The sequence below is a fragment of the Symphalangus syndactylus genome, chromosome 23, assembly GCF_028878055.3.
Source record: "Symphalangus syndactylus isolate Jambi chromosome 23, NHGRI_mSymSyn1-v2.1_pri, whole genome shotgun sequence".
Taxonomy (NCBI): Eukaryota; Metazoa; Chordata; class Mammalia; order Primates; family Hylobatidae; genus Symphalangus; species Symphalangus syndactylus.
The window spans coordinates 618,994-645,519 of NC_072445.2; positions in this window are offsets into that span (position 1 = coordinate 618,994).

The following is a 26,526-nucleotide window of genomic DNA, read 5'->3' on the forward strand; positions in this document are numbered from 1 at the left end:
TATATTTGAAGATATTCTTTTTCCCAATGTAGGCCTCTTAGCGCTTAGCATGTCCAATTGCAGTTTCTACAGAAAGAGTGTTTCAGAACGGGTGAATCAAAAGTAATGTTCAACTCTGTTAGTTGAATGCACAGAACAGAAAGAATTTTCACAGAATGCTACTGTGTAGTTTTTATTTGAATATATTCCTTTTTCCACTATACCCTCTTAGCGCTCCGAATGTCCACTTGCATTTTCTACAGAAAAGTGTTCAGAACTGCGCAATCAAAAATATGGTTTAACTCTGTTAGCTTAATGAACATATCAGAAATAAGTTTCACACAATGCTTCTGTGTAGTTTTTATTTGAAGTTATTATTTTCCCCAATATAGGCCTCTTAGCGCTCAGAATGTCCAATTGCAGTTTCTACAGAAAGAGTGTTTCAGAAAGGCTCAATCAAAAGTAAGGTTCAACTCTGTTAGTTGAATGCACAGAACAGAAAGATTTTCACAGAATGCTACTGTGTAGTTTATATTTGAACATATTCTTTTTTCCACTATTACCCACTTAGCGCTACGAATGTCCAGTTGCATTTTCTACAGACAGAGTGTTTCAAAACTGCTCAATCAAAAGTATGGTTTAACTCTGTTAGCTGAATGCTCAGATCAGAAAGAAGTTTCACAGAATGCTTCTGTGTAGTTTATATTTGAATATATTCCTTTTTCCACTACTACTCTCTTAGCGCTCCAAATGTCCAGTTGCATTTCCTACAGAAAGAGTGTTCAGATCTGCTCAATCAAAAGTATGGTTTAACTCTGTTAGCTGAATGCACAGATCAGAAAGAAGTTTCACAGAATGATTCTGTGTAGTTTATATTTGGAGACATTCCTTTTTCCACTATTACCCTCTTAGCGCTCCGAATCTCCACTTGCATTTTCTACAGAAAGAGTGTTTCAGAACGCCTCAATCAAAACTAAGGTTCAACTCTTTTAGTTGAACAAACAGAACAGAAAGAAGTTTCACACAATTCTTCTGTGTAGTTTTTATTTGTAGACATTCTTTTTCCCAATATAGGCCTCTTAGCGCTCAGAATGTCCAATTGCAGTTTCTACAGAAAGAGTGTTTCAGAACGGCTCAATCAAAAGTAAGGTTCAACTCTGTTAGTTGAATGCACAGAACAGCAAGAAGTTTCACAGAATGCTTCTGTGTAGTTTATATTTGAACATATTCTTTTTTCCACTATTACCCACTTAGCGCTACGAATGTCCAGTTGCATTTTCTACAGACAGAGTGTTTCAAAACTGCTCAATCAAAAGTATGGTTTAACTCTGTTAGCTGAATGCTCAGATCAGAAAGAAGTTTCACAGAATGCTTCTGTGTAGTTTATATTTGAATATATTCCTTTTTCCACTACTACGCTCTTAGCGCTCCAAATGTCCAGTTGCATTTTCTACAGAAAGAGTGTTCAGATCTGCTCAATCAAAAGTATGGTTTAACTCTGTTAGCTGAATGCACATATCAGAAAGAAGTTTCACCGAATGATTCTGTGTAGTTTATATTTGAAGACATTCCTTTTTCCACTATTACCCTCTTAGCGTTCCGAATCTCCACTTGCATTTTCTACAAAAAGAGTGTTTCATAACTGCTCAATCAAAAATATGTTTTATCTCTGTTAACTGAATTTACAGATCAGAAATAAGTTTCACAGAATGCATCTGTGTAGTTTTTATTTGAATATATTCTTTTTCCCAATGTAGGCCTCTTAGCGCTTAGCATGTCCAATTGCAGTTTCTACAGAAAGAGTGTTTCAGAACGGCTCAATCAAAAGTAAGGTTCAACTCTGTTAGCTGAATGCACAGAACAGTAAGAGTTTTCACAGAATGCTACTGTGTAGTTTATATTTGAATATATTCCTTTTTCCACTATTACCCTCTTAGCGCTCCGAATGTCCACTTGCATTTTCTACAGAAAGAGTGTTCAGAACTGCGCAATCAAAAGTATGGTTTTATTCTGTTAGCTTAATGAACATATCAGAAATAAGTTTCACACAATGCTTCTGTGTAGTTTTTATTTGAAGATATTATTTTTCCCAATAGAGGCCTCTTAGCGCTCAGAATGTCCAATTGCAGTTTCTACAGAAAGAGTGTTTCAGAAAGGCTCAATCAAAAGTAAGGTTCAACTCTGTTAGTTGAATGCACAGAACAGAAAGATTTTCACAGAATGCTACTGTGTAGTTTATATTTGAACATATTCTTTTTTCCACTATTACCCACTTAGCGCTACGAATGTCCAGTTGCATTTTCTACAGACAGAGTGTTTCAAAACTGCTCAATCAAAAGTATGGTTTAACTCTGTTAGCTGAATGCTCAGATCAGAAAGAAGTTTCACAGAATGCTTCTGTGTAGTTTATATTTGAATATATTCCTTTTTCCACTACTACGCTCTTAGCGCTCCAAATGTCCAGTTGCATTTTCTACAGAAAGAGTGTTCAGATCTGCTCAATCAAAAGTATGGTTTAACTCTGTTAGCTGAATGCACAGATCAGAAAGAAGTTTCACCGAATGATTCTGTGTAGTTTATATTTGAAGACATTCCTTTTTCCACTATTACCCTCTTAGCGTTCCGAATCTCCACTTGCATTTTCTACAAAAAGAGTGTTTCATAACTGCTCAATCAAAAATATGTTTTATCTCTGTTAACTGAATTTACAGATCAGAAATAAGTTTCACAGAATGCATCTGTGTAGTTTTTATTTGAAGATATTCTTTTTCCCAATGTAGGCCTCTTAGCGCTTAGCATGTCCAATTGCAGTTTCTACAGAAAGAGTGTTTCAGAACGGCTCAATCAAAAGTAAGGTTCAACTCTGTTAGCTGAATGCACAGAACAGTAAGAGTTTTCACAGAATGCTACTGTGTAGTTTATATTTGAATATATTCCTTTTTCCACTATTACCCTCTTAGCGCTCCGAATGTCCACTTGCATTTTCTACAGAAAGAGTGTTCAGAACTGCGCAATCAAAAGTATGGTTTTATTCTGTTAGCTTAATGAACATATCAGAAATAAGTTTCACACAATGCTTCTGTGTAGTTTTTATTTGAAGATATTATTTTTCCCAATAGAGGCCTCTTAGCGCTCAGAATGTCCAATTGCAGTTTCTACCGAAAGAGTGTTTCAGAAAGGCTCAATCAAAAGTAAGGTTCAACTCTGTTAGTTGAATGCACAGAACAGAAAGAAGTTTCATACAATGATTCTGTGTAGTTTATATTTGAACATATTCTTTTCTCCACTATTACCCACTTAGCGCTACGAATGTCCAGTTGCATTTTCTACAGACAGAGTGTTTCAAAACTGCTCAATCAAAAGTATGGTTTAACTCTGTTAGCTGAATGCTCAGATCAGAAAGAAGTTTCACCGAATGATTCCGTGTAGTTTATATTTGAAGACATTCCTTTTTCCACTATTACCCTCTTAGCGCTCCGAATCTCCACTTGCATTTTCTACAAAAAGAGTGTTTCATAACTGCTCAATCAAAAATATGTTTTATCTCTGTTAACTGAATTTACAGATCAGAAATAAGTTTCACAGAATGCATCGGTGTAGTTTTTATTTGAAGATATTCTTTTTCCCAATGTAGGCCTCTTAGCGCTTAGCATGTCCAATTGCAGTTTCTACAGAAAGAGTGTTTCAGAACGGGTGAATCAAAAGTAATGTTCAACTCTGTTAGTTGAATGCACAGAACAGAAAGAATTTTCACAGAATGCTACTGTGTAGTTTTTATTTGAATATATTCCTTTTTCCACTATACCCTCTTAGCGCTCCGAATGTCCACTTGCATTTTCTACAGAAAAGTGTTCAGAACTGCGCAATCAAAAATATGGTTTAACTCTGTTAGCTTAATGAACATATCAGAAATAAGTTTCACACAATGCTTCTGTGTAGTTTTTATTTGAAGTTATTATTTTTCCCAATATAGGCCTCTTAGCGCTCAGAATGTCCAATTGCAGTTTCTACAGAAAGAGTGTTTCAGAAAGGCTCAATCAAAAGTAAGGTTCAACTCTGTTAGTTGAATGCACAGAACAGAAAGATTTTCACAGAATGCTACTGTGTAGTTTATATTTGAACATATTCTTTTTTCCACTATTACCCACTTAGCGCTACGAATGTCCAGTTGCATTTTCTACAGACAGAGTGTTTCAAAACTGCTCAATCAAAAGTATGGTTTAACTCTGTTAGCTGAATGCTCAGATCAGAAAGAAGTTTCACAGAATGCTTCTGTGTAGTTTATATTTGAATATATTCCTTTTTCCACTACTACTCTCTTAGCGCTCCAAATGTCCAGTTGCATTTCCTACAGAAAGAGTGTTCAGATCTGCTCAATCAAAAGTATGGTTTAACTCTGTTAGCTGAATGCACAGATCAGAAAGAAGTTTCACAGAATGATTCTGTGTAGTTTATATTTGGAGACATTCCTTTTTCCACTATTACCCTCTTAGCGCTCCGAATCTCCACTTGCATTTTCTACAGAAAGAGTGTTTCAGAACGCCTCAATCAAAACTAAGGTTCAACTCTTTTAGTTGAACAAACAGAACAGAAAGAAGTTTCACACAATTCTTCTGTGTAGTTTTTATTTGTAGACATTCTTTTTCCCAATATAGGCCTCTTAGCGCTCAGAATGTCCAATTGCAGTTTCTACAGAAAGAGTGTTTCAGAACGGCTCAATCATAAGTAAGGTTCAACTCTGTTAGTTGAATGCACAGAACAGCAAGAAGTTTCACAGAATGCTTCTGTGTAGTTTATATTTGAACATATTCTTTTTTCCACTATTACCCACTTAGCGCTACGAATGTCCAGTTGCATTTTCTACAGACAGAGTGTTTCAAAACTGCTCAATCAAAAGTATGGTTTAACTCTGTTAGCTGAATGCTCAGATCAGAAAGAAGTTTCACAGAATGCTTCTGTGTAGTTTATATTTGAATATATTCCTTTTTCCACTACTACGCTCTTAGCGCTCCAAATGTCCAGTTGCATTTTCTACAGAAAGAGTGTTCAGATCTGCTCAATCAAAAGTATGGTTTAACTCTGTTAGCTGAATGCACAGATCAGAAAGAAGTTTCACCGAATGATTCTGTGTAGTTTATATTTGAAGACATTCCTTTTTCCACTATTACCCTCTTAGCGTTCCGAATCTCCACTTGCATTTTCTACAAAAAGAGTGTTTCATAACTGCTCAATCAAAAATATGTTTTATCTCTGTTAACTGAATTTACAGATCAGAAATAAGTTTCACAGAATGCATCTGTGTAGTTTTTATTTGAAGATATTCTTTTTCCCAATGTAGGCCTCTTAGCGCTTAGCATGTCCAATTGCAGTTTCTACAGAAAGAGTGTTTCAGAACGGCTCAATCAAAAGTAAGGTTCAACTCTGTTAGCTGAATGCACAGAACAGTAAGAGTTTTCACAGAATGCTACTGTGTAGTTTATATTTGAATATATTCCTTTTTCCACTATTACCCTCTTAGCGCTCCGAATGTCCACTTGCATTTTCTACAGAAAGAGTGTTCAGAACTGCGCAATCAAAAGTATGGTTTTATTCTGTTAGCTTAATGAACATATCAGAAATAAGTTTCACACAATGCTTCTGTGTAGTTTTTATTTGAAGATATTATTTTTCCCAATAGAGGCCTCTTAGCGCTCAGAATGTCCAACTGCAGTTTCTACCGAAAGAGTGTTTCAGAAAGGCTCAATCAAAAGTAAGGTTCAACTCTGTTAGTTGAATGCACAGAACAGAAAGAAGTTTCATACAATGATTCTGTGTAGTTTATATTTGAACATATTCTTTTCTCCACTATTACCCACTTAGCGCTACGAATGTCCAGTTGCATTTTCTACAGACAGAGTGTTTCAAAACTGCTCAATCAAAAGTATGGTTTAACTCTGTTAGCTGAATGCTCAGATCAGAAAGAAGTTTCACAGAATGCTTCTGTGTAGTTTATATTTGAATATATTCCTTTTTCCACTACTACTCTCTTAGCGCTCCAAATGTCCAGTTGCATTTTCTACAGAAAGAGTGTTCAGATCTGCTCAATCTAAAGTATGGTTTAACTCTGTTAGCTGAATGCACAGATCAGAAAGAAGTTTCACAGAATGATTCTGTGTAGTTTATATTTGGAGACATTCCTTTTTCCACTATTACCCTCTTAGCGCTCCGAATCTCCACTTGCATTTTCTACAGAAAGAGTGTTTCAGAATGGCTCAATCAAAACTAAGTTTCAACTCTTTTAGTTGAACAAACAGAACAGAAAGAAGTTTCACAAAATTCTTCTGTGTAGTTTTTATTTGTAGACATTCTTTTTCCCAATATAGGCCTCTTAGCGCTCAGAATGTCCAATTGCAGTTTCTACAGAAAGAGTGTTTCAGAACGGCTCAATCAAAAGTAAGGTTCAACTCTGTTAGTTGAATGCACAGAACAGAAAGAAGTTTCACAGAATGCTTCTGTGTAGTTTATATTTGAACATATTCTTTTTTCCACTATTACCCACTTAGCGCTACGAATGTCCAGTTGCATTTTCTACAGACAGAGTGTTTCAAAACTGCTCAATCAAAAGTATGGTTTAACTCTGTTAGCTGAATGCTCAGATCAGAAAGAAGTTTCACAGAATGCTTCTGTGTAGTTTATATTTGAATATATTCCTTTTTCCACTACTACGCTCTTAGCGCTCCAAATGTCCAGTTGCATTTTCTACAGAAAGAGTGTTCAGATCTGCTCAATCAAAAGTATGGTTTAACTCCGTTAGCTGAATGCACAGATCAGAAAGAAGTTTCACCGAATGATTCCGTGTAGTTTATATTTGAAGACATTCCTTTTTCCACTATTACCCTCTTAGCGCTCCGAATCTCCACTTGCATTTTCTACAAAAAGAGTGTTTCATAACTGCTCAATCAAAAATATGTTTTATCTCTGTTAACTGAATTTACAGATCAGAAATAAGTTTCACAGAATGCATCGGTGTAGTTTTTATTTGAAGATATTCTTTTTCCCAATGTAGGCCTCTTAGCGCTTAGCATGTCCAATTGCAGTTTCTACAGAAAGAGTGTTTCAGAACGGGTGAATCAAAAGTAATGTTCAACTCTGTTAGTTGAATGCACAGAACAGAAAGAATTTTCACAGAATGCTACTGTGTAGTTTTTATTTGAATATATTCCTTTTTCCACTATACCCTCTTAGCGCTCCGAATGTCCACTTGCATTTTCTACAGAAAAGTGTTCAGAACTGCGCAATCAAAAATATGGTTTAACTCTGTTAGCTTAATGAACATATCAGAAATAAGTTTCACACAATGCTTCTGTGTAGTTTTTATTTGAAGTTATTATTTTTCCCAATATAGGCCTCTTAGCGCTCAGAATGTCCAATTGCAGTTTCTACAGAAAGAGTGTTTCAGAAAGGCTCAATCAAAAGTAAGGTTCAAATCTGTTAGTTGAATGCACAGAACAGAAAGATTTTCACAGAATGCTACTGTGTAGTTTATATTTGAACATATTCTTTTTTCCACTATTACCCACTTAGCGCTACGAATGTCCAGTTGCATTTTCTACAGACAGAGTGTTTCAAAACTGCTCAATCAAAAGTATGGTTTAACTCTGTTAGCTGAATGCTCAGATCAGAAAGAAGTTTCACAGAATGCTTCTGTGTAGTTTATATTTGAATATATTCCTTTTTCCACTACTACTCTCTTAGCGCTCCAAATGTCCAGTTGCATTTTCTACAGAAAGAGTGTTCAGATCTGCTGAATCAAAAGTATGGTTTAACTCTGTTAGCTGAATGCACAGATCAGAAAGAAGTTTCACAGAATGATTCTGTGTAGTTTATATTTGGAGACATTCCTTTTTCCACTATTACCCTCTTAGCGCTCCGAATCTCCACTTGCATTTTCTACAGAAAGAGTGTTTCAGAACGGCTCAATCAAAACTAAGGTTCAACTCTTTTAGTTGAACAAACAGAACAGAAAGACGTTTCACACAATTCTTCTGTGTAGTTTTTATTTGTAGACATTCTTTTTCCCAATATAGGCCTCTTAGCGCTCAGAATGTCCAATTGCAGTTTCTACAGAAAGAGTGTTTCAGAACGGCTCAATCAAAACTAAGGTTCAACTCTTTTAGTTGAACAAACAGAACAGAAAGAAGTTTCACACAATTCTTCGGTGTAGTTTTTATTTGTAGACATTCTTTTTCCCAATATAGGCCTCTTAGCGCTCAGAATGTCCAATTGCAGTTTCTACAGAAAGAGTGTTTCAGAACGGCTCAATCAAAAATAAGGTTCAACTCTGTTAGTTGAATGCACAGAACAGAAAGAAGTTTCACAGAATGCTTCTGTGTAGTTTATATTTGAACATATTCTTTTTTCCACTATTACCCACTTAGCGCTATGAATGTCCAGTTGCATTTTCTACAGACAGAGTGTTTCAAAACTGCTCAATCAAAAGTATGGTTTAACTCTGTTAGCTGAATGCTCAGATCAGAAAGAAGTTTCACAGAATGCTTCTGTGTAGTTTATATTTGAATATATTCCTTTTTCCACTACTACGCTCTTAGCGCTCCAAATGTCCAGTTGCATTTTCTACAGAAAGAGTGTTCAGATCTGCTCAATCAAAAGTATGGTTTAACTCTGTTAGCTGAATGCACAGATCAGAAAGAAGTTTCACCGAATGATTCCGTGTAGTTTATATTTGAAGACATTCCTTTTTCCACTATTACCCTCTTAGCGCTCCGAATCTCCACTTGCATTTTCTACAAAAAGAGTGTTTCATAACTGCTCAATCAAAAATATGTTTTATCTCTGTTAACTGAATTTACAGATCAGAAATAAGTTTCACAGAATGCATCTGTGTAGTTTTTATTTGAAGATATTCTTTTTCCCAATGTAGGCCTCTTAGCGCTTAGCATGTCCAATTGCAGTTTCTACAGAAAGAGTGTTTCAGAACGGGTGAATCAAAAGTAATGTTCAACTCTGTTAGTTGAATGCACAGAACAGAAAGAATTTTCACAGAATGCTACTGTGTAGTTTTTATTGGAATATATTCCTTTTTCCACTATACCCTCTTAGCGCTCCGAATGTCCACTTGCATTTTCTACAGAAAAGTGTTCAGAACTGCGCAATCAAAAATATGGTTTAACTCTGTTAGCTTAATGAACATATCAGAAATAAGTTTCACACAATGCTTCTGTGTAGTTTTTATTTGAAGTTATTATTTTTCCCAATATAGGCCTCTTAGCGCTCAGAATGTCCAATTGCAGTTTCTACAGAAAGAGTGTTTCAGAAAGGCTCAATCAAAAGTAAGGTTCAACTCTGTTAGTTGAATGCACAGAACAGAAAGATTTTCACAGAATGCTACTGTGTAGTTTATATTTGAACATATTCTTTTTTCCACTATTACCCACTTAGCGCTACGAATGTCCAGTTGCATTTTCTACAGACAGAGTGTTTCAAAACTGCTCAATCAAAAGTATGGTTTAACTCTGTTAGCTGAATGCTCAGATCAGAAAGAAGTTTCACAGAATGCTTCTGTGTAGTTTATATTTGAATATATTCCTTTTTCCACTACTACTCTCTTAGCGCTCCAAATGTCCAGTTGCATTTCCTACAGAAAGAGTGTTCAGATCTGCTCAATCAAAAGTATGGTTTAACTCTGTTAGCTGAATGCACAGATCAGAAAGAAGTTTCACAGAATGATTCTGTGTAGTTTATATTTGGAGACATTCCTTTTTCCACTATTACCCTCTTAGCGCTCCGAATCTCCACTTGCATTTTCTACAGAAAGAGTGTTTCAGAACGCCTCAATCAAAACTAAGGTTCAACTCTTTTAGTTGAACAAACAGAACAGAAAGAAGTTTCACACAATTCTTCTGTGTAGTTTTTATTTGTAGACATTCTTTTTCCCAATATAGGCCTCTTAGCGCTCAGAATGTCCAATTGCAGTTTCTACAGAAAGAGTGTTTCAGAACGGCTCAATCAAAAGTAAGGTTCAACTCTGTTAGTTGAATGCACAGAACAGCAAGAAGTTTCACAGAATGCTTCTGTGTAGTTTATATTTGAACATATTCTTTTTTCCACTATTACCCACTTAGCGCTACGAATGTCCAGTTGCATTTTCTACAGACAGAGTGTTTCAAAACTGCTCAATCAAAAGTATGGTTTAACTCTGTTAGCTGAATGCTCAGATCAGAAAGAAGTTTCACAGAATGCTTCTGTGTAGTTTATATTTGAATATATTCCTTTTTCCACTACTACGCTCTTAGCGCTCCAAATGTCCAGTTGAATTTTCTACAGAAAGAGTGTTCAGATCTGCTCAATCAAAAGTATGGTTTAACTCTGTTAGCTGAATGCACAGATCAGAAAGAAGTTTCACCGAATGATTCTGTGTAGTTTATATTTGAAGACATTCCTTTTTCCACTATTACCCTCTTAGCGTTCCGAATCTCCACTTGCATTTTCTACAAAAAGAGTGTTTCATAACTGCTCAATCAAAAATATGTTTTATCTCTGTTAACTGAATTTACAGATCAGAAATAAGTTTCACAGAATGCATCTGTGTAGTTTTTATTTGAAGATATTCTTTTTCCCAATGTAGGCCTCTTAGCGCTTAGCATGTCCAATTGCAGTTTCTACAGAAAGAGTGTTTCAGAACGGCTCAATCAAAAGTAAGGTTCAACTCTGTTAGCTGAATGCACAGAACAGTAAGAGTTTTCACAGAATGCTACTGTGTAGTTTATATTTGAATATATTCCTTTTTCCACTATTACCCTCTTAGCGCTCCGAATGTCCACTTGCATTTTCTACAGAAAGAGTGTTCAGAACTGCGCAATCAAAAGTATGGTTTTATTCTGTTAGCTTAATGAACATATCAGAAATAAGTTTCACACAATGCTTCTGTGTAGTTTTTATTTGAAGATATTATTTTTCCCAATAGAGGCCTCTTAGCGCTCAGAATGTCCAATTGCAGTTTCTACCGAAAGAGTGTTTCAGAAAGGCTCAATCAAAAGTAAGGTTCAACTCTGTTAGTTGAATGCACAGAACAGAAAGAAGTTTCATACAATGATTCTGTGTAGTTTATATTTGAACATATTCTTTTCTCCACTATTACCCACTTAGCGCTACGAATGTCCAGTTGCATTTTCTACAGACAGAGTGTTTCAAAACTGCTCAATCAAAAGTATGGTTTAACTCTGTTAGCTGAATGCTCAGATCAGAAAGAAGTTTCACCGAATGATTCCGTGTAGTTTATATTTGAAGACATTCCTTTTTCCACTATTACCCTCTTAGCGCTCCGAATCTCCACTTGCATTTTCTACAAAAAGAGTGTTTCATAACTGCTCAATCAAAAATATGTTTTATCTCTGTTAACTGAATTTACAGATCAGAAATAAGTTTCACAGAATGCATCGGTGTAGTTTTTATTTGAAGATATTCTTTTTCCCAATGTAGGCCTCTTAGCGCTTAGCATGTCCAATTGCAGTTTCTACAGAAAGAGTGTTTCAGAACGGGTGAATCAAAAGTAATGTTCAACTCTGTTAGTTGAATGCACAGAACAGAAAGAATTTTCACAGAATGCTACTGTGTAGTTTTTATTTGAATATATTCCTTTTTCCACTATACCCTCTTAGCGCTCCGAATGTCCACTTGCATTTTCTACAGAAAAGTGTTCAGAACTGCGCAATCAAAAATATGGTTTAACTCTGTTAGCTTAATGAACATATCAGAAATAAGTTTCACACAATGCTTCTGTGTAGTTTTTATTTGAAGTTATTATTTTTCCCAATATAGGCCTCTTAGCGCTCAGAATGTCCAATTGCAGTTTCTACAGAAAGAGTGTTTCAGAAAGGCTCAATCAAAAGTAAGGTTCAACTCTGTTAGTTGAATGCACAGAACAGAAAGATTTTCACAGAATGCTACTGTGTAGTTTATATTTGAACATATTCTTTTTTCCACTATTACCCACTTAGCGCTACGAATGTCCAGTTGCATTTTCTACAGACAGAGTGTTTCAAAACTGCTCAATCAAAAGTATGGTTTAACTCTGTTAGCTGAATGCTCAGATCAGAAAGAAGTTTCACAGAATGCTTCTGTGTAGTTTATATTTGAATATATTCCTTTTTCCACTACTACTCTCATAGCGCTCCAAATGTCCAGTTGCATTTCCTACAGAAAGAGTGTTCAGATCTGCTCAATCAAAAGTATGGTTTAACTCTGTTAGCTGAATGCACAGATCAGAAAGAAGTTTCACAGAATGATTCTGTGTAGTTTATATTTGGAGACATTCCTTTTTCCACTATTACCCTCTTAGCGCTCCGAATCTCCACTTGCATTTTCTACAGAAAGAGTGTTTCAGAACGCCTCAATCAAAACTAAGGTTCAACTCTTTTAGTTGAACAAACAGAACAGAAAGAAGTTTCACACAATTCTTCTGTGTAGTTTTTATTTGTAGACATTCTTTTTCCCAATAGAGGCCTCTTAGCGCTCAGAATGTCCAATTGCAGTTTCTACAGAAAGAGTGTTTCAGAACGGCTCAATCAAAAGTAAGGTTCAACTCTGTTAGTTGAATGCACAGAACAGCAAGAAGTTTCACAGAATGCTTCTGTGTAGTTTATATTTGAACATATTCTTTTTTCCACTATTACCCACTTAGCGCTACGAATGTCCAGTTGCATTTTCTACAGACAGAGTGTTTCAAAACGGCTCAATCAAAAGTATGGTTTAACTCTGTTAGCTGAATGCTCAGATCAGAAAGAAGTTTCACAGAATGCTTCTGTGTAGTTTATATTTGAATATATTCCTTTTTCCAGTACTACGCTCTTAGCGCTCCAAATGTCCAGTTGCATTTTCTACAGAAAGAGTGTTCAGATCTGCTCAATCAAAAGTATGGTTTAACTCTGTTAGCTGAATGCACAGATCAGAAAGAAGTTTCACCGAATGATTCTGTGTAGTTTATATTTGAAGACATTCCTTTTTCCACTATTACCCTCTTAGCGCTCCGAATCTCCACTTGCATTTTCTACAAAAAGAGTGTTTCATAACTGCTCAATCAAAAATATGTTTTATCTCTGTTAACTGAATTTACAGATCAGAAATAAGTTTCACAGAATGCATCTGTGTAGTTTTTATTTGAAGATATTCTTTTTCCCAATGTAGGCCTCTTAGCGCTTAGCATGTCCAATTGCAGTTTTACAGAAAGAGTGTTTCAGAACGGCTCAATCAAAAGTAAGGTTCAACTCTGTTATCTGAATGCACAGAACAGTAAGAGTTTTCACAGAATGCTACTGTGTAGTTTATATTTGAATATATTCCTTTTTCCACTATTACCCTCTTAGCGCTCCGAAAGTCCACTTGCATTTTCTACAGAAAGAGTGTTCAGAACTGCGCAATCAAAAGTATGGTTTAACTCTGTTAGCTTAATGAACATATCAGAAATAAGTTTCACACAATGCTTCTGTGTCGTTTTTATTTGAAGATATTATTTTTCCCAATAGAGGCCTCTTAGCGCTCAGAATGTCCAACTGCAGTTTCTACCGAAAGAGTGTTTCAGAAAGGCTCAATCAAAAGTAAGGTTCAACTCTGTTAGTTGAATGCACAGAACAGAAAGAAGTTTCATACAATGATTCTGTGTAGTTTATATTTGAACATATTCTTTTCTCCACCTTTACCCACTTAGCGCTACGAATGTCCAGTTGCATTTTCTACAGACAGAGTGTTTCAAAACTGCTCAATCAAAAGTATGGTTTAACTCTGTTAGCTGAATGCTCAGATCAGAAAGAAGTTTCACAGAATGCTTCTGTGTAGTTTATATTTGAATATATTCCTTTTTCCACTACTACTCTCTTAGCGCTCCAAATGTCCAGTTGCATTTTCTACAGAAAGAGTGTTCAGATCTGCTCAATCTAAAGTATGGTTTAACTCTGTTAGCTGAATGCACAGATCAGAAAGAAGTTTCACAGAATGATTCTGTGTAGTTTATATTTGGAGACATTCCTTTTTCCACTATTACCCTCTTAGCGCTCCGAATCTCCACTTGCATTTTCTACAGAAAGAGTGTTTCAGAATGGCTCAATCAAAACTAAGTTTCAACTCTTTTAGTTGAACAAACAGAACAGAAAGAAGTTTCACAAAATTCTTCTGTGTAGTTTTTATTTGTAGACATTCTTTTTCCCAATATAGGCCTCTTAGCGCTCAGAATGTCCAATTGCAGTTTCTACAGAAAGAGTGTTTCAGAACGGCTCAATCAAAAGTAAGGTTCAACTCTGTTAGTTGAATGCACAGAACAGAAAGAAGTTTCACAGAATGCTTCTGTGTAGTTTATATTTGAACATATTATTTTTTCCACTATTACCCACTTAGCGCTACGAATGTCCAGTTGCATTTTCTACAGACAGAGTGTTTCAAAACTGCTCAATCAAAAGTATGGTTTAACTCTGTTAGCTGAATGCTCAGATCAGAAAGAAGTTTCACAGAATGCTTCTGTGTAGTTTATATTTGAATATATTCCTTTTTCCACTACTACGCTCTTAGCGCTCCAAATGTCCAGTTGCATTTTCTACAGAAAGAGTGTTCAGATCTGCTCAATCAAAAGTATGGTTTAACTCCGTTAGCTGAATGCACAGATCAGAAAGAAGTTTCACCGAATGATTCCGTGTAGTTTATATTTGAAGACATTCCTTTTTCCACTATTACCCTCTTAGCGCTCCGAATCTCCACTTGCATTTTCTACAAAAAGAGTGTTTCATAACTGCTCAATCAAAAATATGTTTTATCTCTGTTAACTGAATTTACAGATCAGAAATAAGTTTCACAGAATGCATCTGTGTAGTTTTTATTTGAAGATATTCTTTTTCCCAATGTAGGCCTCTTAGCGCTTAGCATGTCCAATTGCAGTTTCTACAGAAAGAGTGTTTCAGAACGGGTGAATCAAAAGTAATGTTCAACTCTGTTAGTTGAATGCACAGAACAGAAAGAATTTTCACAGAATGCTACTGTGTAGTTTTTATTTGAATATATTCCTTTTTCCACTATACCCTCTTAGCGCTCCGAATGTCCACTTGCATTTTCTACAGAAAAGTGTTCAGAACTGCGCAATCAAAAATATGGTTTAACTCTGTTAGCTTAATGAACATATCAGAAATAAGTTTCACACAATGCTTCTGTGTAGTTTTTATTTGAAGTTATTATTTTTCCCAATATAGGCCTCTTAGCGCTCAGAATGTCCAATTGCAGTTTCTACAGAAAGAGTGTTTCAGAAAGGCTCAATCAAAAGTAAGGTTCAAATCTGTTAGTTGAATGCACAGAACAGAAAGATTTTCACAGAATGCTACTGTGTAGTTTATATTTGAACATATTCTTTTTTCCACTATTACCCACTTAGCGCTACGAATGTCCAGTTGCATTTTCTACAGACAGAGTGTTTCAAAACTGCTCAATCAAAAGTATGGTTTAACTCTGTTAGCTGAATGCTCAGATCAGAAAGAAGTTTCACAGAATGCTTCTGTGTAGTTTATATTTGAATATATTCCTTTTTCCACTACTACTCTCTTAGCGCTCCAAATGTCCAGTTGCATTTTCTACAGAAAGAGTGTTCAGATCTGCTGAATCAAAAGTATGGTTTAACTCTGTTAGCTGAATGCACAGATCAGAAAGAAGTTTCACAGAATGATTCTGTGTAGTTTATATTTGGAGACATTCCTTTTTCCACTATTACCCTCTTAGCGCTCCGAATCTCCACTTGCATTTTCTACAGAAAGAGTGTTTCAGAACGGCTCAATCAAAACTAAGGTTCAACTCTTTTAGTTGAACAAACAGAACAGAAAGACGTTTCACACAATTCTTCTGTGTAGTTTTTATTTGTAGACATTCTTTTTCCCAATATAGGCCTCTTAGCGCTCAGAATGTCCAATTGCAGTTTCTACAGAAAGAGTGTTTCAGAACGGCTCAATCAAAACTAAGGTTCAACTCTTTTAGTTGAACAAACAGAACAGAAAGAAGTTTCACACAATTCTTCGGTGTAGTTTTTATTTGTAGACATTCTTTTTCCCAATATAGGCCTCTTAGCGCTCAGAATGTCCAATTGCAGTTTCTACAGAAAGAGTGTTTCAGAACGGCTCAATCAAAAATAAGGTTCAACTCTGTTAGTTGAATGCACAGAACAGAAAGAAGTTTCACAGAATGCTTCTGTGTAGTTTATATTTGAACATATTCTTTTTTCCACTATTACCCACTTAGCGCTACGAATGTCCAGTTGCATTTTCTACAGACAGAGTGTTTCAAAACTGCTCAATCAAAAGTATGGTTTAACTCTGTTAGCTGAATGCTCAGATCAGAAAGAAGTTTCACAGAATGCTTCTGTGTAGTTTATATTTGAATATATTCCTTTTTCCACTACTACGCTCTTAGCGCTCCAAATGTCCAGTTGCATTTTCTACAGAAAGAGTGTTCAGATCTGCTCAATCAAAAGTATGGTTTAACTCTGTTAGCTGAATGCACAGATCAGAAAGAAGTTTCACCGAATGATTCCGTGTAGTTTATATTTGAAGACATTCCTTTTTCCACTATTACCCTCTTAGCGCTCCGAATCTCCACTTGCATTTTCTACAAAAAGAGTGTTTCATAACTGCTCAATCAAAAATATGTTTTATCTCTGTTAACTGAATTTACAGATCAGAAATAAGTTTCACAGAATGCATCTGTGTAGTTTTTATTTGAAGATATTCTTTTTCCCAATGTAGGCCTCTTAGCGCTTAGCATGTCCAATTGCAGTTTCTACAGAAAGAGTGTTTCAGAACGGGTGAATCAAAAGTAATGTTCAACTCTGTTAGTTGAATGCACAGAACAGAAAGAATTTTCACAGAATGCTACTGTGTAGTTTTTATTTGAATATATTCCTTTTTCCACTATACCCTCTTAGCGCTCCGAATGTCCACTTGCATTTTCTACAGAAAAGTGTTCAGAACTGCGCAATCAAAAATATGGTTTAACTCTGTTAGCTTAATGAACATATCAGAAATAAGTTTCACACAATGCTTCTGTGTAGTTTTTATTTGAAGTTATTATTTTTCCCAATATAGGCCTCTTAGCGCTCAGAATGTCCAATTGCAGTTTCTACAGAAAGAGTGTTTCAGAAAGGCTCAATCAAAAGTAAGGTTCAACTCTGTTAGTTGAATGCACAGAACAGAAAGATTTTCACAGAATGCTACTGTGTAGTTTATATTTGAACATATTCTTTTTTCCACTATTACCCACTTAGCGCTACGAATGTCCAGTTGCATTTTCTACAGACAGAGTGTTTCAAAACTGCTCAATCAAAAGTATGGTTTAACTCTGTTAGCTGAATGCTCAGATCAGAAAGAAGTTTCACAGAATGCTTCTGTGTAGTTTATATTTGAATATATTCCTTTTTCCACTACTACTCTCTTAGCGCTCCAAATGTCCAGTTGCATTTCCTACAGAAAGAGTGTTCAGATCTGCTCAATCAAAAGTATGGTTTAACTCTGTTAGCTGAATGCACAGATCAGAAAGAAGTTTCACAGAATGATTCTGTGTCGTTTATATTTGGAGACATTCCTTTTTCCACTATTACCCTCTTAGCGCTCCGAATCTCCACTTGCATTTTCTACAGAAAGAGTGTTTCAGAACGCCTCAATCAAAACTAAGGTTCAACTCTTTTAGTTGAACAAACAGAACAGAAAGAAGTTTCACACAATTCTTCTGTGTAGTTTTTATTTGTAGACATTCTTTTTCCCAATATAGGCCTCTTAGCGCTCAGAATGTCCAATTGCAGTTTCTACAGAAAGAGTGTTTCAGAACGGCTCAATCAAAAGTAAGGTTCAACTCTGTTAGTTGAATGCACAGAACAGCAAGAAGTTTCACAGAATGCTTCTGTGTAGTTTATATTTGAACATATTCTTTTTTCCACTATTACCCACTTAGCGCTACGAATGTCCAGTTGCATTTTCTACAGACAGAGTGTTTCAAAACTGCTCAATCAAAAGTATGGTTTAACTCTGTTAGCTGAATGCTCAGATCAGAAAGAAGTTTCACAGAATGCTTCTGTGTAGTTTATATTTGAATATATTCCTTTTTCCACTACTACGCTCTTAGCGCTCCAAATGTCCAGTTGAATTTTCTACAGAAAGAGTGTTCAGATCTGCTCAATCAAAAGTATGGTTTAACTCTGTTAGCTGAATGCACAGATCAGAAAGAAGTTTCACCGAATGATTCTGTGTAGTTTATATTTGAAGACATTCCTTTTTCCACTATTACCCTCTTAGCGTTCCGAATCTCCACTTGCATTTTCTACAAAAAGAGTGTTTCATAACTGCTCAATCAAAAATATGTTTTATCTCTGTTAACTGAATTTACAGATCAGAAATAAGTTTCACAGAATGCATCTGTGTAGTTTTTATTTGAAGATATTCTTTTTCCCAATGTAGGCCTCTTAGCGCTTAGCATGTCCAATTGCAGTTTCTACAGAAAGAGTGTTTCAGAACGGCTCAATCAAAAGTAAGGTTCAACTCTGTTAGCTGAATGCACAGAACAGTAAGAGTTTTCACAGAATGCTACTGTGTAGTTTATATTTGAATATATTCCTTTTTCCACTATTACCCTCTTAGCGCTCCGAATGTCCACTTGCATTTTCTACAGAAAGAGTGTTCAGAACTGCGCAATCAAAAGTATGGTTTTATTCTGTTAGCTTAATGAACATATCAGAAATAAGTTTCACACAATGCTTCTGTGTAGTTTTTATTTGAAGATATTATTTTTCCCAATAGAGGCCTCTTAGCGCTCAGAATGTCCAATTGCAGTTTCTACCGAAAGAGTGTTTCAGAAAGGCTCAATCAAAAGTAAGGTTCAACTCTGTTAGTTGAATGCACAGAACAGAAAGAAGTTTCATACAATGATTCTGTGTAGTTTATATTTGAACATATTCTTTTCTCCACTATTACCCACTTAGCGCTACGAATGTCCAGTTGCATTTTCTACAGACAGAGTGTTTCAAAACTGCTCAATCAAAAGTATGGTTTAACTCTGTTAGCTGAATGCTCAGATCAGAAAGAAGTTTCACCGAATGATTCCGTGTAGTTTATATTTGAAGACATTCCTTTTTCCACTATTACCCTCTTAGCGCTCCGAATCTCCACTTGCATTTTCTCCAAAAAGAGTGTTTCATAACTGCTCAATCAAAAATATGTTTTATCTCTGTTAACTGAATTTACAGATCAGAAATAAGTTTCACAGAATGCATCGGTGTAGTTTTTATTTGAAGATATTCTTTTTCCCAATGTAGGCCTCTTAGCGCTTAGCATGTCCAATTGCAGTTTCTACAGAAAGAGTGTTTCAGAACGGGTGAATCAAAAGTAATGTTCAACTCTGTTAGTTGAATGCACAGAACAGAAAGAATTTTCACAGAATGCTACTGTGTAGTTTTTATTTGAATATATTCCTTTTTCCACTATACCCTCTTAGCGCTCCGAATGTCCACTTGCATTTTCTACAGAAAAGTGTTCAGAACTGCGCAATCAAAAATATGGTTTAACTCTGTTAGCTTAATGAACATATCAGAAATAAGTTTCACACAATGCTTCTGTGTAGTTTTTATTTGAAGTTATTATTTTTCCCAATATAGGCCTCTTAGCGCTCAGAATGTCCAATTGCAGTTTCTACAGAAAGAGTGTTTCAGAAAGGCTCAATCAAAAGTAAGGTTCAACTCTGTTAGTTGAATGCACAGAACAGAAAGATTTTCACAGAATGCTACTGTGTAGTTTATATTTGAACATATTCTTTTTTCCACTATTACCCACTTAGCGCTACGAATGTCCAGTTGCATTTTCTACAGACAGAGTGTTTCAAAACTGCTCAATCAAAAGTATGGTTTAACTCTGTTAGCTGAATGCTCAGATCAGAAAGAAGTTTCACAGAATGCTTCTGTGTAGTTTATATTTGAATATATTCCTTTTTCCACTACTACTCTCATAGCGCTCCAAATGTCCAGTTGCATTTCCTACAGAAAGAGTGTTCAGATCTGCTCAATCAAAAGTATGGTTTAACTCTGTTAGCTGAATGCACAGATCAGAAAGAAGTTTCACAGAATGATTCTGTGTAGTTTATATTTGGAGACATTCCTTTTTCCACTATTACCCTCTTAGCGCTCCGAATCTCCACTTGCATTTTCTACAGAAAGAGTGTTTCAGAACGCCTCAATCAAAACTAAGGTTCAACTCTTTTAGTTGAACAAACAGAACAGAAAGAAGTTTCACACAATTCTTCTGTGTAGTTTTTATTTGTAGACATTCTTTTTCCCAATAGAGGCCTCTTAGCGCTCAGAATGTCCAATTGCAGTTTCTACAGAAAGAGTGTTTCAGAACGGCTCAATCAAAAGTAAGGTTCAACTCTGTTAGTTGAATGCACAGAACAGCAAGAAGTTTCACAGAATGCTTCTGTGTAGTTTATATTTGAACATATTCTTTTTTCCACTATTACCCACTTAGCGCTACGAATGTCCAGTTGCATTTTCTACAGACAGAGTGTTTCAAAACGGCTCAATCAAAAGTATGGTTTAACTCTGTTAGCTGAATGCTCAGATCAGAAAGAAGTTTCACAGAATGCTTCTGTGTAGTTTATATTTGAATATATTCCTTTTTCCAGTACTACGCTCTTAGCGCTCCAAATGTCCAGTTGCATTTTCTACAGAAAGAGTGTTCAGATCTGCTCAATCAAAAGTATGGTTTAACTCTGTTAGCTGAATGCACAGATCAGAAAGAAGTTTCACCGAATGATTCTGTGTAGTTTATATTTGAAGACATTCCTTTTTCCACTATTACCCTCTTAGCGCTCCGAATCTCCACTTGCATTTTCTACAAAAAGAGTGTTTCATAACTGCTCAATCAAAAATATGTTTTATCTCTGTTAACTGAATTTACAGATCAGAAATAAGTTTCACAGAATGCATCTGTGTAGTTTTTATTTGAAGATATTCTTTTTCCCAATGTAGGCCTCTTAGCGCTTAGCATGTCCAATTGCAGTTTTACAGAAAGAGTGTTTCAGAACGGCTCAATCAAAAGTAAGGTTCAACTCTGTTATCTGAATGCACAGAACAGTAAGAGTTTTCACAGAATGCTACTGTGTAGTTTATATTTGAATATATTCCTTTTTCCACTATTACCCTCTTAGCGCTCCGAAAGTCCACTTGCATTTTCTACAGAAAGAGTGTTCAGAACTGCGCAATCAAAAGTATGGTTTAACTCTGTTAGCTTAATGAACATATCAGAAATAAGTTTCACACAATGCTTCTGTGTAGTTTTTATTTGAAGATATTATTTTTCCCAATAGAGGCCTCTTAGCGCTCAGAATGTCCAATTGCAGTTTCTACAGAAAGAGTGTTTCAGAAAGGCTCAATCAAAAGTAAGGTTCAACTCTGTTAGTTGAATGCACAGAACAGAAAGAAGTTTCATACAATGCTTCTGTGTAGTTTATATTTGAACATATTCTTTTCTCCAATATTACCCACTTAGCGCTACGAATGTCCAGTTGCATTTTCTACAGACAGAGTGTTTCAAAACTGCTCAATCAAAAGTATGGTTTAACTCTGTTAGCTGAATGCTCAGATCAGAAAGAAGTTTCACGGAATGCTTCTGTGTAGTTTATATTTGAATATATTCCTTTTTCCACTACTACTCTCTTAGCGCTCCAAATGTCCAGTTGCATTTTCTACAGAAAGAGTGTTCAGATCTGCTGAATCAAAAGTATGGTTTAACTCTGTTAGCTGAATGCACAGATCAGAAAGAAGTTTCACAGAATGATTCTGTGTAGTTTATATTTGGAGACATTCCTTTCTCCACTATTACCCTCTTAGCGCTCCGAATCTCCACTTGCATTTTCTACAGAAAGAGTGTTTCAGAATGGCTCAATCAAAACTAAGGTTCAACTCTTTTAGTTGAACAAACAGAACAGAAAGAAGTTTAACACAATTCTTCTGTGTAGTTTTTATTTGTAGACATTCTTTTTCCCAATATAGGTCTCTTAGCGCTCAGAATGTCCAATTGCAGTTTCTACAGAAAGAGTGTTTCAGAACGGCTCAATCAAAAGTAAGGTTCAACTCTGTTAGTTGAATGCACAGAACAGAAAGAAGTTTCACAGAATGCTTCTGTGTAGTTTATATTTGAACATATTCTTTTTTCCACTATTACCCACTTAGCGCTACGAATGTCCAGTTGCATTTTCTACAGACAGAGTGTTTCAAAACTGCTCAATCAAAAGTATGGTTTAACTCTGTTAGCTGAATGCTCAGATCAGAAAGAAGTTTCACAGAATGCTTCTGTGTAGTTTATATTTGAATATATTCCTTTTTCCACTACTACGCTCTTAGCGCTCCAAATGTCCAGTTGCATTTTCTACAGAAAGAGTGTTCAGATCTGCTCAATGAAAAGTATGGTTTAACTCTGTTAGCTGAATGCACAGATCAGAAAGAAGTTTCACCGAATGATTCTGTGTAGTTTATATTTGAAGACATTCCTTTTTCCACTATTACCCTCTTAGCGCTCCGAATCTCCACTTGCATTTTCTACAAAAAGAGTGTTTCATAACTGCTCAATCAAAAATATGTTTTATCTCTGTTAACTGAATTTACAGATCAGAAATAAGTTTCACAGAATGCATCTGTGTAGTTTTTATTTGAAGATATTCTTTTTCCCAATGTAGGCCTCTTAGCGCTTAGCATGTCCAATTGCAGTTTCTACAGAAAGAGTGTTTCAGAACGGCTCAATCAAAAGTAAGGTTCAACTCTGTTAGCTGAATGCACAGAACAGTAAGAGTTTTCACAGAATGCTACTGTGTAGTTTATATTTGAATATATTCCTTTTTCCACTATTACCCTCTTAGCGCTCCGAATGTCCACTTGCATTTTCTACAGAAAGAGTGTTCAGAACTGCACAATCAAAAGTATGGTTTAACTCTGTCAGCTTAATGAACATATCAGAAATAAGTTTCACACAATGCTTCTGTGTAGTTTTTATTTGAAGATATTATTTTTCCCAATAGAGGCCTCTTAGCGCTCAGAATGTCCAATTGCAGTTTCTACAGAAAGAGTGTTTCAGAAAGGCTCAATCAAAAGTAAGGTTCAACTCTGTTAGTTGAATGCACAGAACAGAAAGAAGTTTCATACAATGCTTCTGTGTAGTTTATATTTGAACATATTCTTTTCTCCACTATTACCCACTTAGCGCTACGAATGTCCAGTTGCATTTTCTACAGACAGAGTGTTTCAAAACTGCTCAATCAAAAGTATGGTTTAACTCTGTTAGCTGAATGCTCAGATCAGAAAGAAGTTTCACAGAATGCTTCTGTGTAGTTTATATTTGAATATATTCCTTTTTCCACTACTACTCTCTTAGCGCTCCAAATGTCCAGTTGCATTTTCTAAAGAAAGAGTGTTCAGATCTGCTGAATAAAAGTATGGTTTAACTCTGTTAGCTGAATGCACAGATCAGAAAGAAGTTTCACAGAATGATTCTGTGTAGTTTATATTTGGAGACATTCCTTTTTCGACTATTACCCTCTTAGCGCTCCGAATCTCCACTTGCATTTTCTACAGAAAGAGTGTTTCAGAACGGCTCAATCAAAACTAAGGTTCAACTCTTTTAGTTGAACAAACAGAACAGAAAGACGTTTCACACAATTCTTCTGTGTAGTTTTTATTTGTAGACATTCTTTTTCCCAATATAGGCCTCTTAGCGCTCAGAATGTCCAATTGCAGTTTCTACAGAAAGAGTGTTTCAGAACGGCTCAATCAAAACTAAGGTTCAACTCTTTTAGTTGAACAAACAGAACAGAAAGAAGTTTCACACAATTCTTCTGTGTAGTTTTTATTTGTAGACATTCTTTTTCCCAATATAGGCCTCTTAGCGCTCAGAATGTCCAATTGCAGTTTCTACAGAAAGAGTGTTTCAGAACGGCTCAATCAAAAATAAGGTTCAACTCTGTTAGTTGAATGCACAGAACAGAAAGAAGTTTCACAGAATGCTTCTGTGTAGTTTATATTTGAACATATTCTTTTTTCCACTATTACCCACTTAGCGCTACGAATGTCCAGTTGCATTTTCTACAGACAGAGTGTTTCAAAACTGCTCAATCAAAAGTATGGTTTAACTCTGTTAGCTGAATGCTCAGATCAGAAAGAAGTTTCACAGAATGCTTCTGTGTAGTTTATATTTGAATATATTCCTTTTTCCACTACTACGCTCTTAGCGCTCCAAATGTCCAGTTGCATTTTCTACAGAAAGAGTGTTCAGATCTGCTCAATCAAAAGTATGGTTTAACTCTGTTAGCTGAATGCACAGATCAGAAAGAAGTTTCACCGAATCATTCCGTGTAGTTTATATTTGAAGACATTCCTTTTTCCACTATTACCCTCTTAGCGCTCCGAATCTCCACTTGCATTTTCTACAAAAAGAGTGTTTCATAACTGCTCAATCAAAAATATGTTTTATCTCTGTTAACTGAATTTACAGATCAGAAATAAGTTTCACAGAATGCATCGGTGTAGTTTTTATTTGAAGATATTCTTTTTCCCAATGTAGGCCTCTTAGCGCTTAGCATGTCCAATTGCAGTTTCTACAGAAAGAGTGTTTCAGAACGGGTGAATCAAAAGTAATGTTCAACTCTGTTAGTTGAATGCACAGAACAGAAAGAATTTTCACAGAATGCTACTGTGTAGTTTTTATTTGAATATATTCCTTTTTCCACTATACCCTCTTAGCGCTCCGAATGTCCACTTGCATTTTCCACAGAAAAGTGTTCAGAACTGCGCAATCAAAAATATGGTTTAACTCTGTTAGCTTAATGAACATATCAGAAATAAGTTTCACACAATGCTTCTGTGTAGTTTTTATTTGAAGATATTATTTTTCCCAATAGAGGCCTCTTAGCGCTCAGAATGTCCAATTGCAGTTTCTACAGAAAGAGTGTTTCAGAAAGGCTCAATCAAAAGTAAGGTTCAACTCTGTTAGTTGAATGCACAGAACAGAAAGAAGTTTCATACAATGCTTCTGTGTAGTTTATATTTGAACATATTCTTTTCTCCAATATTACCCACTTAGCGCTACGAATGTCCAGTTGCATTTTCTACAGACAGAGTGTTTCAAAACTGCTCAATCAAAAGTATGGTTTAACTCTGTTAGCTGAATGCTCAGATCAGAAAGAAGTTTCACAGAATGCTTCTGTGTAGTTTATATTTGAATATATTCCTTTTTCCACTACTACTCTCTTAGCGCTCCAAATGTCCAGTTGCATTTTCTACAGAAAGAGTGTTCAGATCTGCTCAATGAAAAGTATGGTTTAACTCTGTTAGCTGATGCACAGATCAGAAAGAAGTTTCACCGAATGATTCTGTGTAGTTTATATTTGAAGACATTCCTTTTTCCACTATTACCCTCTTAGCGCTCCGAATCTCCCCTTGCATTTTCTACAAAAAGAGTGTTTCATAACTGCTCAATCAAAAATATGTTTTATCTCTGTTAACTGAATTTACAGATCAGAAATAAGTTTCACAGAATGCATCTGTGTAGTTTTTATTTGAAGATATTCTTTTTCCCAATGTAGGCCTCTTAGCGCTTAGCATGTCCAATTGCAGTTTCTACAGAAAGAGTGTTTCAGAACGGCTCAATCAAAAGTAAGGTTCAACTCTGTTAGCTGAATGCACAGAACAGTAAGAGTTTTCACAGAATGCTACTGTGTAGTTTATATTTGAATATATTCCTTTTTCCACTATTACCCTCTTAGCGCTCCGAATGTCCACTTGCATTTTCTACAGAAAGAGTGTTCAGAACTGCACAATCAAAAGTATGGTTTAACTCTGTCAGCTTAATGAACATATCAGAAATAAGTTTCACACAATGCTTCTGTGTAGTTTTTATTTGAAGATATTATTTTTCCCAATAGAGGCCTCTTAGCGCTCAGAATGTCCAATTGCAGTTTCTACAGAAAGAGTGTTTCAGAAAGGCTCAATCAAAAGTAAGGTTCAACTCTGTTAGTTGAATGCACAGAACAGAAAGAAGTTTCATACAATGCTTCTGTGTAGTTTATATTTGAACATATTCTTTTCTCCACTATTACCCACTTAGCGCTACGAATGTCCAGTTGCATTTTCTACAGACAGAGTGTTTCAAAACTGCTCTATCAAAAGTATGGTTTAACTCTGTTAGCTGAATGCTCAGATCAGAAAGAAGTTTCACAGAATGCTTCTGTGTAGTTTATATTTGAATATATTCCTTTTTCCACTACTACTCTCTTAGCGCTCCAAATGTCCAGTTGCATTTTCTAAAGAAAGAGTGTTCAGATCTGCTGAATCAAAAGTATGGTTTAACTCTGTTAGCTGAATGCACAGATCAGAAAGAAGTTTCACAGAATGATTCTGTGTAGTTTATATTTGGAGACATTCCTTTTTCCACTATTACCCTCTTAGCGCTCCGAATCTCCACTTGCATTTTCTACAGAAAGAGTGTTTCAGAACGGCTCAAT